Raw genomic sequence first — 17,658 nt, 5'->3', positions numbered from 1 at the left:
CATTGCAGGAATATATATAGGATGATCACCACTCATGAGTACATTAGTATAAAAGCAGGATCGAAATAATTTATTGCTGTTGATTTAAATCTTTGCTGGCAGCTGCTGTGGGCTATATCCAGGGCTTGTGCATTATTCAGAGTAGACCCGTTGAAATTAATGGACATGACTAATGGGCTTCAATGAATCAAATAAATAAATAATAATAACAATTTACGTCCTTTAATTTCAATGGATTTTCTTCTTCAAGTAGAACTTAGGTAACAACCCGCTAGGTTCATCAGTAGACAAGTAGGATGTTTATTTTTTATTATTATTTCGTTCATTATAGTCTTGCAAATAAGTGTACAAAAGCTACTAGCCTGCAAGGAATATTACTGACCAGCTGAGGGCTGGCAGAGGGGAGATGGAGTGCTCTGTCCCTCCTTCAACAGCTGTCTACATTTCTAAGCCAGACCCTCCAAGTGTCCCTATTTTCCAGGGCCGTCCCTGATTTAGAGAAGCCATCCCAGTTTCTAATTTGATCCTGGAATGTCCCACTTTTCCTTAGGATGTCCCTATTTTCATGGGAGAAATGTTGGAGTTATCCGACCCCCGAGCCGTCTGAAGGCAATCCTGTATAGGGAAGTTTTTTAAAAAAATGTTTAATGTTTTATATATGTTAGAAGCTGCCCAGAGTGGCTGGGGTAACCCAGTAAGATGTGTGCAGTATAAATAGTAAAATTATCATTATGGAACCGGACGTCCCTGTTTTCATCGGAGAAATGTTGGAGGGTATGCTAAGCTGGATAGACAGGGGCTTTCCTACACCCATTTAGTTTCTATGCTTAGTACAGGGAAGTATGGAGCAACTTGACCAAACTTCCCTTGCTCTCTCGCTCACTCATCCCAATAGAATTCTGTTTGTGATTCCTTCTCACCTATGGCTACCGGGCAAGGCCTTAACACAGAAGGCATTATTACTGAACGGCCTTCCTAGAGTTTGATATCCAGCAGGGATGGAGTCATGTGACATGCTTCTCAGCTGGGGTTGGCTGTTCACCACATCGTGAACATAAAGCCCTGCTCCTCTCCCCGCCATGGCGCCACCCAACCATCCCAATTTTGGGCGTTGGCTTTTGCCTGATGCAATGGGTTTGATGCCACTCCAGTGAGTCATCAATCGCACATCCTGGAGGGTTTGGGTATTTATTTATTTTTAGGGATCCCATCAAAGGAGGACCCGGGGGGACAGACCCAGCTTGCCAGCAAGGAATGTCCCTCCTCTGTTGACATTCGAGGGGTCAGAAGTGGTTGAGAAATGACAGCGAAGAGCCAAACTCAGCAGCTGGATGACTTTCAAATGCAGCCACCTGGAATTTCCACAAGGCCCCCGCTGCAGTGCTCTCTGTGATCCGCCAGTCCGACCTAAAGGAAGTGCCATTTTGGCACCTGGCAGTGGTGAGAAAGCCGCATCTCTGAGTGTGGCTGAATGAATATCCTTCAACAATCAGAGGGCCTTTCCTTCCGCCTTGGCGGCTTGCCTTTCTGCTTGGCTTTGCAGTCTAGTTGAAATAACTAAAGGGCATAGAAAGGAAGGTTGCCCTCCACAAAGCTGGACAATAGGTAACTTTCTGTGGGTAAGGTGACCAAAATAAGGGACACACAGCATCTTGATTCCGATGGAGGACAGCCGTCTGGGAAGCTTGTATTGCTGGGGGATGAATTTTGAAATTTCACATTTAATAAACTTTGAGAGGTGAAATCAGACATTTTAGTGAAGCGTCTTCCTATTTATTTTCCATGTTCCGATAGGTGGAGTATGGGCATTGTGCCTTGGCATTCAACAGACATTCCAGAGCTGATATCTTAGGCCTTCTTGCCTGCTCACAGGAAGTCCTAACCCTACATTAAAAAGAGCCTATTTGGTAAATATGTAGAAAGTGTTCCATGCTCTGATTTTTATTTTTAAGTGCAGGCTGTTTCTCCCTTAGGACTGAGTAGGTACCTCTCTGTTCATTTTAATGCATTCCATTTATGCATTGCCTTCTAGGAAACACCTCAAATCAATTTAACAACAAAAAACGATTTCATAAAATAATAATAATAAAAGATTGCAAATCCAATAGGAACACAGACAGGGATTAAAAAACCCCACACAAAACACCTCCACTTAAAGCACATGTTGAAAAAGAAAGGCCTTTCATAGGTGCCCAAAAGACAAACAAGTGCAAATATATTGTAGAGAGATATAACTTCCTACTGAGATCAGGCTTTTTGTGATAATGAAAGTGGCAGGAAGATACATTGGAAAGTGTGGGACACTTGCTTTGATGCAATGACATTTAGCCTCCCCTAAGCAACTCTGGGCGAATGCTCATTAAATCGTGAACATCGTCTAATCTCCAAGGAAACAAGTTGGGAAAACAAGCAGGTCTTCTGGAATAACTCCTAGACACCTGGGAGCAGAGGGAGGGAGACAAACACCCATTCAGGTATTTCCTAGCCATTTTGCCAGTAATCTCCCTAACCAAGAAATAAATAAAATAAAAAGGTGCTAGCCAGCTTTGCCAGGGTCTATTGAAGAAGCCTCACGGTCATTCTGGCTCCACAAATCTTCCTATCCCCAAACCACAAACCTTGCAACATGTGTATTTCTGTTTGCTCATTGTCTCCTCAAAGGGACCTGAGGCAACATCGAACATTTCAAACCTTAAAACCAACAATCCAGCTTCAGAGCGTGCCGAGATGCAATAAACCTGGAATATCATAAACTAGTGCCATAAAACACAATAAAAAAAGCTACTGGCTATAAAATAATGTTATGTAGTTGCGTAGAGAGGGATGGGAGATTTTCTATCATGATTATTATGAAGTAGTGGGTTGACAAAGCAGACAACACAGAGATTTCTCCAAGTAGTTCTTTATAAGTAAGCTGGAACTGAACTGAACTGAACTGAACTGAAAACAGCTCAGCCGGCCTGCTTTTATAGGCAGCCGGCTGTCAACATTGTAACAACAACAACCCAGGGTTTCCCACCTAAAGTAACTGATGTGGACCTGAGTGAAAAATATATACGGTGGTACCTCGGGTTACATACACTTCAGGTTACATACGCTTCAGGTTACAGACTCCACTAACCCAGAAATATTACCTCAGGTTAAGAACTTTGCTTCAGGATGAGAACAGAAATTGGGCTCTGATGGTGCGGCAGCAGCAGGAGGCCCCATTAGCTAAAGTGGTGCTTCAGGTTAAGAACAGTTTCAGGTTAAGAACAGACCTCCGGAACAATTAAGTACTTAACCCGAGGTACCACTGTACACGATACTCCTGGTAGCCAGTGTGAGAACTTCAATACATAACAATTATTATTTATTAAATTCGTATACCTACCTTCATCTACATACATCAGGGTGAGTTCGTGACATAAAATTACAATATGAAAACCACAAAATACCTAGTATAAATTAGAACAGCAAGTTTATGATGTACACCCCCAAGAGAGTTCATTAAAGCCAGGGGTAGTTGATCAATATGATTCCTCCATATTGATGCCTTCCAATACGTTTGGGGCTACAATTCCCATCATCCTTCACCACTGGCCATGCTAGCTGAGGCTGAGGGGAAATGGAGTCCAACAGCTTCTGGAAAACGAATTTACGTATAAGCTAAACAAGCTACAGTTTAGGGCCCCACTCTCTTGGGCCCCCCCCCAAAAAAAATTAAAGGAAAAAAACTGGATGTACATTTCCAAAATATAAGATAAAAACAAATAAAATAAAACCTACATACAGCAACAGTGTTGTGTAGGCTCCTATGATGTGAGTAATGGGCCCCTGCCTGCTAGCCTGCTCCCTAAAATATCACTGGTTTGCTCATTTCTATATATAGGGTGCCTACATTCTGCATGGACTGTTATGGGCAAATGGCTTTAGAAGAAGAAGAGGAGGAGTTTGGATTTGATATCCCACTTTATCACTACCCAAAGGAGTCTCAAAGCGGCTACCATTCTCCTTTCCCTTCCTCCCCCACAACAAACACCCTGTGAGGTGAGTGAGGCTGAGAGACTTCAAAGAAGTGTGACTAGCCCAAGGTCACCCAGCAGCTGCATGTGGAGGAACAGAGACACGAACCCAGTTCACCAGATTACGAGTCTACTGCTCTTAACCACTACACCACACTGGCTCCCACCTATTAGGTCCATAAATTACCATATAGCATATATTCAACACAAAAAACAGTGGCAATTTGTTGTTGACAAAGGACAGGTGGACATATACAGTGGTACCTCGGGTTAAGAACTTAATTCGTTCTGGAGGTCCGTTCTTAACCTGAAACTGTTCTTAACGTGAGGTACCACTTTAGCTAATGGGGCCTCCTGTTGCCGCCATGCCACTGCTGTGCAATTTCTGTTCTCATCCTGAAGCAAAGTTCTTAACCCGAGGTACTATTTCTGGGTTTGCGGAGTCTGTAACCTGAAGTGCCTGTAACCCGAGGTACCACTGTAGTGATGTTTTCTGCAACCTGTAGGATGCAGTCGCAGAGGATGCTCGCGAAGCAGAGGGCTATCGATGGCTTCTAGCTGGGATGCCTCTACTCTGCCTCAACAGGTGGAGGCAGCTATGCTTCTGAAAATCTGTGGCTGGAAGCCACGGGAGGGGAAAGTGTTCTTGCACTCAGGTGCTGCTTGAAGGTTTCCCTCAGGCCTCTGGGTGGCCACAGTGAGAGTCGGATGCTGGACTCGATGGGCCGTTGGACTGGTGCATCAGGGCTCTTCCGAGGTCCTGAGGTTCAATCCACAAGCCCTTGCAAAAATAGCGCTTCTGTGTCATAACGGCCTTTCAGAATGTGCTTAATAGACCTCCGAATGCCTCTTGGAGCCAGCGATGAAACACAGGGCATTTATTGCATAAGATAATCCCAGGATTCCACTCGGCTATGAATAATGGTGCACCAGCTATGGAGAAGGAGAGAAATTATGATTCATAGAAGGGGCCATTATGACACACAAGTGCTATTTCTGTGATGGGCGGGGAAGCCACCGGAAGTTGCCGTCTTGGCTTGTCCTGGAAAGATTGAGAGTTTCAACCCCTGGGTGAGGAGTTCCCTGGAATGAAAGCACAGATGTAATAAGATCTAACCAGCTCCTCCTTTTGAGTTTGTGAGAGCCAGTTACAGTACTTGCCAGGGTGATCCCAGTACACTGGGCTGGGCATTCAGAAATGGATCCAGGAGAGAACAAGCTTTGGGCTATGGTTTGAAGGAAGAGAAGGAAGGAAACAGAAGTGAATTCAACAGATCAAAAACAAATGGAGGTCAGTTAACCACCAAGAGGTATAGTGCCATGGCCGTTTTGGGTGGCCAGATTTGAGCATCCTGAAATGGTGTCACTGATTTATACTTACAGATTTTTCCCCTGACCAAATGTATGTATCTGTTTATTTATTGGCTGCCCCATGGCATAAATTCTCTGGGTGGTTTATGAAATGCTGGCGGTGGGAGATTGTAAAAAAGGCAGGGCTTCTTAGGAGGATAGGCGGGGTTTAAGAAGAAGAATTATTTCAGAAGGTGTGGCTTACTTGAAATTTCACTTTCCCACCCTTTCCAAAATAAATGGGAATGCCACTACCCATTGATATCAGGGCACACACCTTTGCTGTATTTTTCCCCAGTACTTCCTAAAACTGCCTTTGTTTAGGCAAGACTCCCCAGACATGGAATTTTGTTGTGCATATTTTGTGCTAAGAACTGGGCAGTCACGGGGGTGGGTAGAATTCTTGTTTGTGTAAACAGCAGTTTATTTTTTTGTATTTCTATGTGTTTCTATGTTTTTTATTTTACTTTTTTTCGCTTTTTGTATTTATAAAACTCAATAAAAAAAGAACTGCTGATTTTTCATACGCTTTGATACATTTCATCTCTGTTTGTTTTTATAAAGTTGCAGGTTGCTGGCATTTTCAAATAAATATTTTATATTTTATGTAAACCGCTTAGAGGTGGAGGACTTGAATCTCCAGGTGGGCACTATAGATAAGGCACACTTGCCCACCTGCCAGCAAATCACACCATAGATACAGTACTCTGCAAGGTCTGCCCTCCTCCCCTCTCCCAATTAACCTCCATCTCCAGGACACACTCCCCTGACATCTCCAAGGGCTGCCCCTCTGTTTCATGTTTGGCTCTTGAGATCTCAGGGTCTTGGATGATCTTGATGTGGAAACCCTGAACAGCAGATCTCTGAATTTCAAAATCAGGAGTGAAGTTTTGCATGACCCCAAAACAAAGCAACATCACCTGCTAATGTCTCCAGGTCACGCAAGGTCCAGAACCAGGACAGCTATCCTAACACACACACACACATTGTTTGGAAATTTCTGGGTATCTTAGTCGAACTTTACAACTTTCTTCTTCTTCTTTTGATAACTACAGTGGTACCTCGGGTTAAGTACTTAATTCGTTGCGGAGGTCCGTACTTAACCTGAAACTGTTCTTAACCTGAAGCACCAATTAAGCAAATGGGGCCTCCTGCTGCTGCCGCGCCTCTGCTTGGCAATTTCTGTTCTAATCCTGAAGCAAAGTTCTTAACCTGAAGCACTATTTCTGGGTTAGTGGAGTCTGTAACCTGAAGCGTATGTAACCTGAAGCATATGTAACCCGAGGTACCACTGTATATAGTCTTTCCCTTAACTGATAATTTGTTTGGGGGAAAGACTGCACAAGCAAGCTATTATGAAAATAATATCTAGGCCTATGTAGACAAAGTCTATCGAGACATGAAGCTGGCAGGTTTGCAATCTAATTTGATGCAGGTTTAGGCTGTGAATTAGGAGGTCTGGCCAACTTCTGAAAAGCCCAAATTGTGAGATTTAGGTCAACCTCACAAACAATTCTTTTAAAAACAAGAAACCCGCAAGCACGTATGATTGCTATTTTTAGTCGAAAAGAGGGAGGGGAAAAGAAGAACTAAATTTGCCCAGATTTCCTGCCTCCTTGCCTAGTGGTGATTCTTCCCATGCAACTTGAGGTGACGCAAGTGATAAGATACCCATTTGATTTCAGTTTATCTTGCTGCCTGCAGGTTTCATGGGTGCCAGATGGGTACTGGCGACAACATTCATGATCTTCATGCCGCCATGCTTTTAAGAAAGGATCAGTAGATTTAGATCTTGGTGAGTTTGCAACATTTGCAAAAAAAATTCCTCTGCAAATGCTTGCTTCAGCTGTCAGATTTCAATACTCGGAGATTCTAGGCAAATCTGATCTGTGTTTTGCAATTTTATCTCGATGTGCAAATGAACTTGAGACAGGGAAGAGTGGCATTTTGCACCTTTGAAGGTGACTCGGAAACTTAAACTAACGGAGAAAGCGGTTGCTAGACTGGTGGCTGGGAGCGGCCGCTGGTCCTGAAAGATCTACATCAGCCCCCAGTATGTTTCCAAACACAATTCAAAGAGCTGGTGTTGACTTTTAAGGCCCTAAATGGCTTCGGCCCTGTATACCTGAAGGAGCATCTCATACCTTCCAACATTTCTCCCATGAAAATAGTGACATCCCGTTCCATAATGATAATTTTACTGTTTATACCCCACACATAAGGGTATAAGCCTCAACTTATGGTAAGCTGGGTAAAAGCCTCAGCGCCTAGGGCTTGCCGATCGAAAGGTCGGCGGTTCGAATCCCCACGGCGGGGTGCGCTCCCGTTGCTCGGTCCCAGCGCCTGCCAACCTAGCAGTTCGAAAGCACCCCCGGGTGCAAGTAGATAAATAGGGACCGCTTACCAGCGGGAAGGTAAACGGCGTTTCCATGTGCGGCTCTGGCTCGCCAGAGCAGCGATGTCACGCTGGCCACGTGACCCGGAAGTGTCTGCGGACAGCGCTGGCCCCCGGCCTCTAGAGTGAGATGGGCGCACAACCCTAGAGTCTGTCAAGACTGGCCCGTACGGGCAGGGGTACCTTTACCTTTACCTTACCCCACACATCTTACTGGGTTGCCCCAACCACTCTGGGCAGCTTCCAACATATATAAAAACATTAAACATTTTTTAAAACTTCCCTATACAGGATTTCCTTCAGATGGCCCAGGGGTCAGAAAACTCCATACCCTCCAACGTTTCTCCAATAAAAATAGGGACATCCTAAGGAAAAGTAGGACATTCTGGGATCAAATCAGAAACTGGGAAGGCTTCTCTAAATCAGGGACATCCCTGGAAAATGGAGGCACTTGAAGGGTCTGGAATCGCTACCCACACCGTTCATCCCAGACAGTGAGGTCCAGCTCTGAGGGCCTTCTTGCATTTGCCTCACTGCGAAGTTAACTGAGGTTACAGGGAACCAGGCAGAGGGCCTTCTCAGTAGTGGCTCCCTCCCTGTGGAACGCCCTCCCATCAGATGCCAAGGAAATAAACAACTATCTGACTTTTAGAAGACATTTGAAGGCAGCCCTGTATAGGGAAGTTTTTTAATGTGTGGTGTTTTATTGTGGTTTTATAACTCACTGTAAACAGCCCAGCATAGGTGCCAATTCCCTGGGGCCCTGCGTGCCCAAGCACCCACAAAATTCCCCATGAAGTGGCCAGGCACTCACAAATTCAGTGCCAGGGCCATGCACGGTGCATGGCACCCACAGCCCTGGGCACCCATGGTCACGGGGCCAAGCTGACACTCCTGTAGACCAGAGAGGCTGGGGCAAATCAGTCAGATGGGAGGGGGCATATAACGAATTACTCCTGCTACTGATATGCAAAGTCTCCCTAATGGAAAGAGTGTATACTTGCTGAGATATATGCAGACTGTACACTCACTGAAGGCTACATGTCAATAAATGTACCAATGTCCAGGTCATCTATTTGTGTATACAGGGGCACTTGTTCAATGTAACATGTGAACCACCTTTACTATGATTCTTTATAAGGCAGTTTTTTCTGTTTAATCAGATGTAGAAAATAGAGCCTCTTAAAGGGTTGCATTTCTAGCAAATGTAGACTTTTCTGGAGCCCATGCTGTTCCAGCTGAGAAGCCAGAAGAAATTTGTTATTGGAAAGGTACGGTATATTTTGAGGAACTTTCCTCCATCTGCAAATTGTAATTTAAGCCAATAATTTAAAAATACGTAGGTGGACTCAATGAAAAGTTGGCCACCGGATTTAGCAGCCTGTGCTTCTCAGATACAATAGCAAAGTGTTGTCAATATATTTTCCTGCTGGGGCCCTTGGATGTTTTCACAGTTTCATGGCCAGCAGACAATCAGGCAAAGTCTCTCCAGCGATGGAGGAGCAACAAGTGGAAAAGCTTCACCTGTTGAACTTCCTCTCATAATGCAAAAGTAATCCTGGCAGCCTAAACGTGACATACCATTGAATGCTATGCTGTGCCACATTCCAAATCTCTCTATTGCTGCCATTTAACCATTGCACTACAAGCAGAAATTCAACTGGTAAAGCTTAAGGTTGTTTCTCTCCTTTCCCCCTTTTTTTAAAAACAGGACTCCTGTATCACTGCAGCTGCCTAATCAGCAGAAATGTAGCTGGCAAAGCTTTTATAATGGCTGTCATCAAGAATGAAATTCTGTAGCTTTTCATACCAAAAGTGCTCCATTTTATTTTTTTGTCCTGCTTTCATTGGGCTATAATGCAAGCTTGACACTCCAGATGACAATGATGCAATAACCCTGGGGAGGCATCGCAGCACAGCTAAAAGCATGGAAGGATATGTGGCCAGTCCAGGATAATCTCACCATTAATGGACCATTATTGGGGCAATGTCGTATTGCAGAATTACACCTCCCCACCCCTACCCCCCAAATCCCATCCAGTTGGTCACTACACTGGCTGGCTGCTGTGTAGGATGGTCAGATGTTGCAGAGGGCAGGGCTCTTGCACTTTTTAATAGTTGTGCAGGAGAGGGGATTTCAGCAGGGTGGAACAGGACAGCGTACGGTGCGGAATTTCAGCAGGTGCAGTGATGGGGAAATGTTTCGTCTCTTGGATTACTGCCTGTTAAGCACAGGAGGAGCCCTGCAAGAGAGAGAATAAAAACTTTGTTCTAGGCAAGTGGAAAAACACATTTTCTGCAGACACCCATTTCTCCAGCAGCACCCAAGAAAGAAAAACAAATGCATCGCTAATCTCTTTAGAGGCTTACCACATTTGGCTAAAACCGCAAATCGGGGACTCTATGTAAGGAATGTGGCATCTCAGGCTTGAGCTCCTGGTCCCCTTCCACATCTGGGTCAACACAAAGGGGCACCTCACCATCTTCTCTGTGATGCACATTTCTCCCAATCTTTTCTCCAAGGAGCTCGTGATTTCCCCCCTCCTCATTTAATCCCCGTTAACAACCCTGCGAGGTAGGTTAGTCTGAGAGGCAGCCCAAAGGCACCCAGGAAGCTTCACTGCCCAGTGGCATAGCAAGGCCAGTTGCCCCGGGCATGAAATTGTTAGGGGCATAAGATTTCGATACCTGGTGGTGCCTCACTACAGCTGTGTGGGCTCCATTGAAAATGGCTTCTCCATGCGAAGCAGGAAGTGGCCTCTCCAGACAACAGAACGACTCTTCTTTTCCTGTCTCTGTGGCTACAATTTCCTGGGTGATGGAGACACTTCCATTAGGCAGCTGAATGGGCATGCGTACTCTGTCTGTTTCCCACCCACCCACACCTCCACGCAGCCCCGGGCACTAGCAACCCACGCTATGCCACTGTCATGGCCATGTGAGGATTTGAACCCTGGCCTCCCAGGTCCTAGTCTGACGCACTAACCACTGAATCACATTGTCTTCCTCCTCTTCCCTGAAAGTGAAAATGCCCAAGCATAAGAGGGTCACTTTTAAATAAATCACATGACGTTGTGCAATCCTCCAACAGCCATCGTCAACAAAAAAAGGGTTGTTACAGAATTGCATAACATTTGTACGTACTATATATAGATGCAAATTCGGGGGCGGGGGTGGGAATACTGCAGTTTATGATGCAATACATCTCACCATCGTGGGGAAGACTCCTGGGGGCCAGGGGCCAAATGTCTGCTGATCCGAGTACTAAAGGGCAGCTGTTTCCAGACTCCTGATCTTCCTTCTTGCGCTTCTTCAGCTTCACACCAGGCAGCCCTTCCAAACAGAGAGCTCCTTCAGTTAACAGCATGTGCAAGGAACCTTTGGCCCGCCAGATGTTGCTGAAGCACACCTCCCATAATCCCTAGTCATTGACCGTTCTTCCTGGGGCAACATCTGGAGGGCCAATGGCTCCCCAAACCTGAGTTAGAGGATTGTTCCTTGACAGTCCCTCGAAGGACGGTCATCTGTCAGGGATGCTTTAGTTGAGATTCCTGCTTTGCAGGGGGTTGGACTAGATGACCCTCGGGGTCCCTTCCACTTATAAGATTCTATGAATCGATGCACTTTTTAATATATGAATGAGGAGTGGTTTTTTTGAGGATTTTCTTCTGCAACAAAAAAAGCGCTGCTTCTTCAGCGATCACTCATAGCTGAGTAAGATTGTCTTCCATAAACATGGTTTTAACAGTGAGTCCGTAAGTGACTGTGGAGGCCAATTCTGGATCCACACGTCCGTCCACAGTGGGGACATAGGTTTCCAGCTGGGAGTACATCATGGTGAGGGTTTGCCAAGCGTGCCTTCCTCTTAGCGCATTTCTCCCTTTCGTCCTGAGTTCGAGCGTCTTCAAAGCCCATGACACCTTTGGTAAAGCCTGTTCTCCAATTGGAGCGCTCGCAGGCCAGTGTTTCCCAGTTGTCGTGCGTATAATGAAAAAGTACACAAGCCCTACCTAGAGATGTCAGGAATAGAACCTGGAATCTCCTGCACAAAAAACAGATGCTCTATCATGTGTGGCTATCTAACTGTGGGGAAGACCTCCCTTTGGAGTACAGTCATACCTCAGGTTACGGATGCTTCAGGTTGTGTATTTTCGGGTTATGGACTGCCGAAACCAGGAAATACTGGAACGGGTTACTTCCAGGTTTCAGCGGTTGCGCATGCACAGAAGCGCTAAACCATGCTTTGCACATGTGCAGAAGCGCCAAATCGCAACCCGCATGTGCACAGGTGTGCTGCTGTGGGTTGCGAACGTGCATCCCGCACGGATCACGTTCGCAACCCAAGCGTCCACTGTATATCTGACTTTCCAGGGAGAGACAGCATCCTAAAGCAAGTTGTGCCTCTGGCCAAGAGGACTGGGTCTGCATGGCAAAGAACCCTCACTGCCCCCCAGCGGAAAGCGCCCTCACTGTGCCCTTACTTGGGAAGAAGCAGGCTCAGAAAGGGCCACTGCTTTGTTGTTAGGTAGCTTCCTTGCAATATTAGCAGGGGGCTTGCTACGCCTCTGTTTATGCCTGCATTGAGATTAGTGCCTCAAAGCTGCAGGCCCTCGAGGGTAACAATAGCAAGTTTGCAGAAGACTTCTTGTTTTTCACTTCACCACCCAACATTAGGAAGTATCCCTGAGCAGATCTACACCACACATTTAAAACACGTGACTTCCCCCAAAGAATCCTGGGAACTGTGGTTTCCCCCTTACAGAGCCACAATACCCAGCACCCTGAACAAACTACACTTCCCAGGATGCTATGGGGCAAGTCACGTTCTTTAAATGTACAGTATGAATCATTGGCTCTGATCATCGGTTTTGGGTTGGCGGAGTAGAAAGTATATTTAGTGAGGGGGGAGGCAAGTTTTAAATGTTTGAGAAGCAACCCTTTCAAGGGCTCGAAAAACAGTTACAAAACTAAGGGACTGAGAGGGCTAATTAATTCAGGCAACCTTGTAAAATCCGGTGAAGAATTTTAATAACCAGTCTGAAAAGTTTAATGGTTGAGGTTGCTAGCTTTTACTCCCTGGAAGAGCTCCTGCGCATTTAATAGCTGCTGGACTCAGAAAAGTTTCTAAGAGGTTCAACTTGTTCCTACCACTTATCTTCATGCCATAAGTGTTTGTTTGTTTGTTTGTTTGTTTGTTTGTTTGTTTGTTCAGAAGCTATTTAACAGCACAGGAGCCCTGTGAGGGAAAATTTGGTCACCATGCTTCTCAAATGTCATCACCAAAGATTGCCAATTTTTTTCCTGGCTGCACTCTTGTGTCTTTAACACGACCAGCAGAAACTTAGTAAGCAAAGCTCCTCCAGCATGAAAGCTAGACTAATCCAGAAGGCAGCAGCTAGACTGCTGACTGGTAGCAGCTGCTGGGACCATATAACACCGGTCCTGAAAGACCTACATTGACTCCCAGTAAGTTTTTGAGCACAATTCCTGGTGGATAGAAGCTTTGTGGCTTGAGGGAGCATTAACAGTGACTTCCCAGAAAATCTCAGGTATGGGGTATAAGGGTTTAGGCAGTCCCTGAGATATCCTGGACCCAAATTGTTAAGACCCTTGTAAATTAATACAAGGACCTTGAACCTGGTCTAGTAGCATATGAGCAACCAGTGAAATCTTTTGAGCACTGGAAGGGATGCACTGGCGATAGTCTGTCTGTCCCCATTGGCAATCTAGCAGCAGTGTTTTGCACCAACTGGAGCCTCCAGATCAGGCCCAAGGGTAACCCCACATTTATGAATCACTTCCTATGATGCATCACAAAATGATTTGCAATGCAATCTGTATGTATAAAACAATTATATATATATCAAAGCAACTGAAACAATTGGAAACACACCCCAGTTAAAAAAACAGTTACCAGACCCTCCTATTTTCCAGGGACAGTCTCCAATTTACAGAGGCTGTCCTGGTTTCTGATTTGACCCTGGAATGTCCCACTTTTCCTTAAGACATCCGTATTTTCATCTGAGAAATGTTGGAAGGTATGGAGTTATGTGACCCTCCGAGCCAAGGAGATAAGTAACTATAACACCTTGAGAAGACATCTGAAGGCAGTCCTGTAGGGGGGAGTTATTTAATGCTTAATGCTTTATTACGTTTTTATATGCGTTGGAAGCCGCCCAGATATTATGAGCAGGGTATAAATGTTGTTGTTGTTGTTGTTGTTGTTGTTGTTATGGAATCGGATGTCCTTATTTTCATCAGAGAAATGTTGGAGGGTACAAGTTACTTCCCGGTTGGTTTGGCTGTGCCTTTCCAAAATCCAAAGTCGGGAACTGTTTGCCTCATCTGTTAAGCCCGCCCTAGCTGGGCCAAGATAAGCTGCAAAGGCATTTTGAAGGAAACGGAACAAAAGGCCTCTCTCACCTTTCTGGGTAAGCGCACAGCCCAGATAAAGAACTACCGGCTTCTTCACTGGTCCCTCTAGTTTCACACACTACAGTGGCTTGATTTGGTTCAGAAAGGGCAGATAAGCTTTATCACTGGCTCACGGCTGCTTTATCAAGCTACAGTTAGGCATGGTTAGAGGCAGGAGGCGGGCGGAAGCAAGGAGGGACATTGTCTGCCCTACGCAAGATAGGCTACTACTGGGTTTTGCTAGTGGGTCATGTTTCAGTTTCTCCATGCTGCTGACTAAGCAAGCTGGGCTCAATGAAATCCCCTCTTCCACACAGCTATTCAAGGCACAGAAACATAGGAAGCCTCCGAATGCTGAGTCAAAGCCTTGGTCTAGCCAGCTCAGTGTTGTCTACACCAGTGGTTTTCAACCAGGGTGCTGTGGCACCCTGGGGTGCCTTGAATGATGGTCAGGGGTGCTTTGGGCAACACTGGCCTCTGGCCCTCTTTCTTTCTTATTTTCTTTCTTTCTTTCGTCTTCCTTCCCTCCCTCCCTCCCTCCCTCCTTTGATGTGCCCTCTCTCTCTCTGTCTCCCAAAGGCTTGCACAGCTGTTTGTTGCAGCAGCCCTGATTACAAGTTCCCCAGGCAAATAGTACCTCTGGGGCTGGCGAGGGGGTGCTTCCCAGGCCCTTGTTGGGCACCACTCTTTGGGGCAGGGGGGGTGCAGCTCAAAGACCGGGGTGGCAGCAACGGCTGCCCAGAGGACTCCCAAGGAGAGGAGAGAGGAGGCTAAGGGAAGACTCCACAAGGGAGGGTGTTTGAAAAAGGGCGAGAGGCTGCCAGCTCTGCAGGCAAGGGGTGACATAGCTGGGCTCCTGAGCCCCACAGGGGTGCGGCAGAAAGAAGGTACTTGGTCAAAGGAGCCGTGGACTCAAAAACCTCTGGTCTACACTGATTGGCAGCAGCTCCCCAGGAATGAAGACTGGTGTCTTCTCTTAGCCATCTTACCTGGAGATGTCAGGAACTAAACCTGCGACCTTTCTGCATGCAGTGCGGATGCTTTTTGCTGGTTCAGATCAACCCATGTTAAGCAAGCTTGCCTTGCTGCAATCTCCTCTTCTGCACAACAATTAAAGTCAGCTAGCTGCCTTGCAATGAGTCAGACCCTTTGCAGAATTGTAGTTGCAAGGGACCCCGAGGGTCATCTAGACCAACCCCCTGCAATGCAGGAATCTCAAGAAAAGCATCCGTGGCAGATGGCCACCCAACCTCTGCTTAAAAACCTCCAAGGAAGGAGAGTCAGTCCACCACCTCCTGAGGGAGACGGTTCCACGGTCAAACAGCTCTTTCCTTCAGAAACCTTCTTCCCGATGTTTAGACAGGCAGGAGCTCTGCAGAATTTTAGTCTGGTGTCTTTTCCCTCAGCGCTTCCAGGGGATGATGGGGATTGAACCAGGATTCCGAGGACACCCAGCACACAAAGCGGATGCTCTAACCAGTGAGCTACAGGAAGAGTGCTCTCTTTTTTAGCAGCTGTCCACCATTGCTATTGTCTGCTTGAATGGGACTAGCTGCACGCAAAGGGCGTCCTGCACCAAGAAAAACCCCAGTTGGTGCAGTCATTGACGGTGCTACAAAGAGAGTCCCTTCTCTCTATTTCTGAAGTTCGTGAATGAATGAGAATAGGGAAGCCACAGGCCTTTCAGACTTATAGAGCAATAGCCCACCCTGGTGGCTTTAGGAGAGAACTGCAGCTAAAGGAATTCGGGATGATTCCTTAGGGCTTAGGACCATCTTAGTTCCTGACGCTACGGGATGCGAACGCTAACATTTTCCTCGAGGGGAAAATTTCACGCATTGCAAAGAAGCACAGCCAGCAGCACTGTACGAAGCTTGTTGCTGCCGTTTGTCTTTTATTAGATCGGAATATATGCTGAGCCTTTGCCGAAGAGGTTGCATCATTTGGGACCTTCTAGTTTCCAGAAAAGGAGAGTTAAGAGGTGACAGAGAATCATACAGTTGGAAGGGATCCCCAAAGGTCATCAAGCCCAACCCTGCTGCAATGCATAGCAGCTTATCATTTTATGGCATGGGGAAAGTAAATAGAGAGGTTCCCCCTCCCCTCATATAACTCTAGAACTCAGGGGCATTGAACGTTGCAAGATTCTGGACAGATAAAAGCAAGCGGTTCTTCATGCAGTGCAGAGTTAAACTGTGGAACTCACTGCCACAGGAGGCAGTGACTGCAACCAACTTGGATGGCTTTAAACGAGACAAATTCATAGTGGGTAAAGCTCTCAGTGGCTACTTGCCACAATCACCATGTTCTGCCCCCACAGTCAAGAGGCAGTAATTCTTCTGCATACCCATTGCTGAACAGCACAGGAGGAGAGAATGCTCTTTCCTCACCCCCTGCTTGCATGGCCCCCACAGGCCGCTGTTTTGCAGCTGTGAGAACCAAATGTTGGACAGGCTTGCCCATTGGCCTGATTCAGCTGTCTCTTTTATTGTGGTTGTGCTCATAACTCAGTGAGGTGGGTTAGGCTTAGAGGCAGTGACTGGCCCAAGGTGACACAGTGAGCTTCACGGCTGTGAGTGGGGATTTGAGCCCTGGGCTCCCACCACCAATGACACATTGGCTCCCAATTGTGCATATGTGTGCAGAAAGGCACATGGGGTGCAATCCTAGAGCAAAACGCTGCATGTTGTGTTACTTTCATCTACGAAATGTTCTGAACTGGTTATGGCAGCCCTGTTTACAGTAGGATCAGCCTTTGCCAATTGGAGTACGGCTGTCTGGCCAAATGCAAGACGGCTCTCTTAAAATTAGATTAAGAAGCAATACAAACGCAAGTGGGTGAGATTTCAGATTTTATTACGAACAGCAAGTAAAATATACATTACCAAGCAGCACTTCAATCTGTGACAGGGAAGCCCTGGAGATGTGGCGAGGTGACCACCAGGTGGCCTTCTTTTGCACAGCTCTGTGGCCAAAAGCCTGTGCGCGAATTCCCAGCTCCTGTATTCAAAACTAGGTATTTTATAGATGCTGGTCCCTGTTAGGGCCGAGCTACTCTACATCAAAGACAAAAAGCCAGGCCACACATCAAAGATCCTTTTCCAAGAGACAGAGAAAGCAATAAAACATAGATGGCCAGAGTCAGGAAGAGATAACCAGGCAGGAAGAGTTGGCCATGTCAGATCACTATCTCCTCGAAATTACAATAATCTTCTGGAATAATTATCCCATACAGGCTCCCATCATTCCCAGCCAACTCATACTTCCTAGGGCTCATGGGAGTTGTAGTCCAAACTGTTATGTACTGAAGTTCTCACCCTGGGCCAGCAGGGGGATACTGTGGATAGTTTTCACTCAGGTCAACATATGAAAATAAGGGATTGAAAGTGACGTTCAGTGATTGGATAGTTACAGAAAATGGTTACTGTTGAGTTCTAGTGGAGCTCTATATAAGCAGGCTGGCTGAACCCTTCAGTTCAGTTCTGTTCTGGCCTG

This window comes from Podarcis muralis, chromosome 7, assembly GCF_964188315.1.
Source record: "Podarcis muralis chromosome 7, rPodMur119.hap1.1, whole genome shotgun sequence".
NCBI lineage: Eukaryota > Metazoa > Chordata > Lepidosauria > Squamata > Lacertidae > Podarcis > Podarcis muralis.
The sequence above is the reverse complement of the archived record's forward strand: the minus strand, read 5'-3'. Positions refer to the sequence as shown.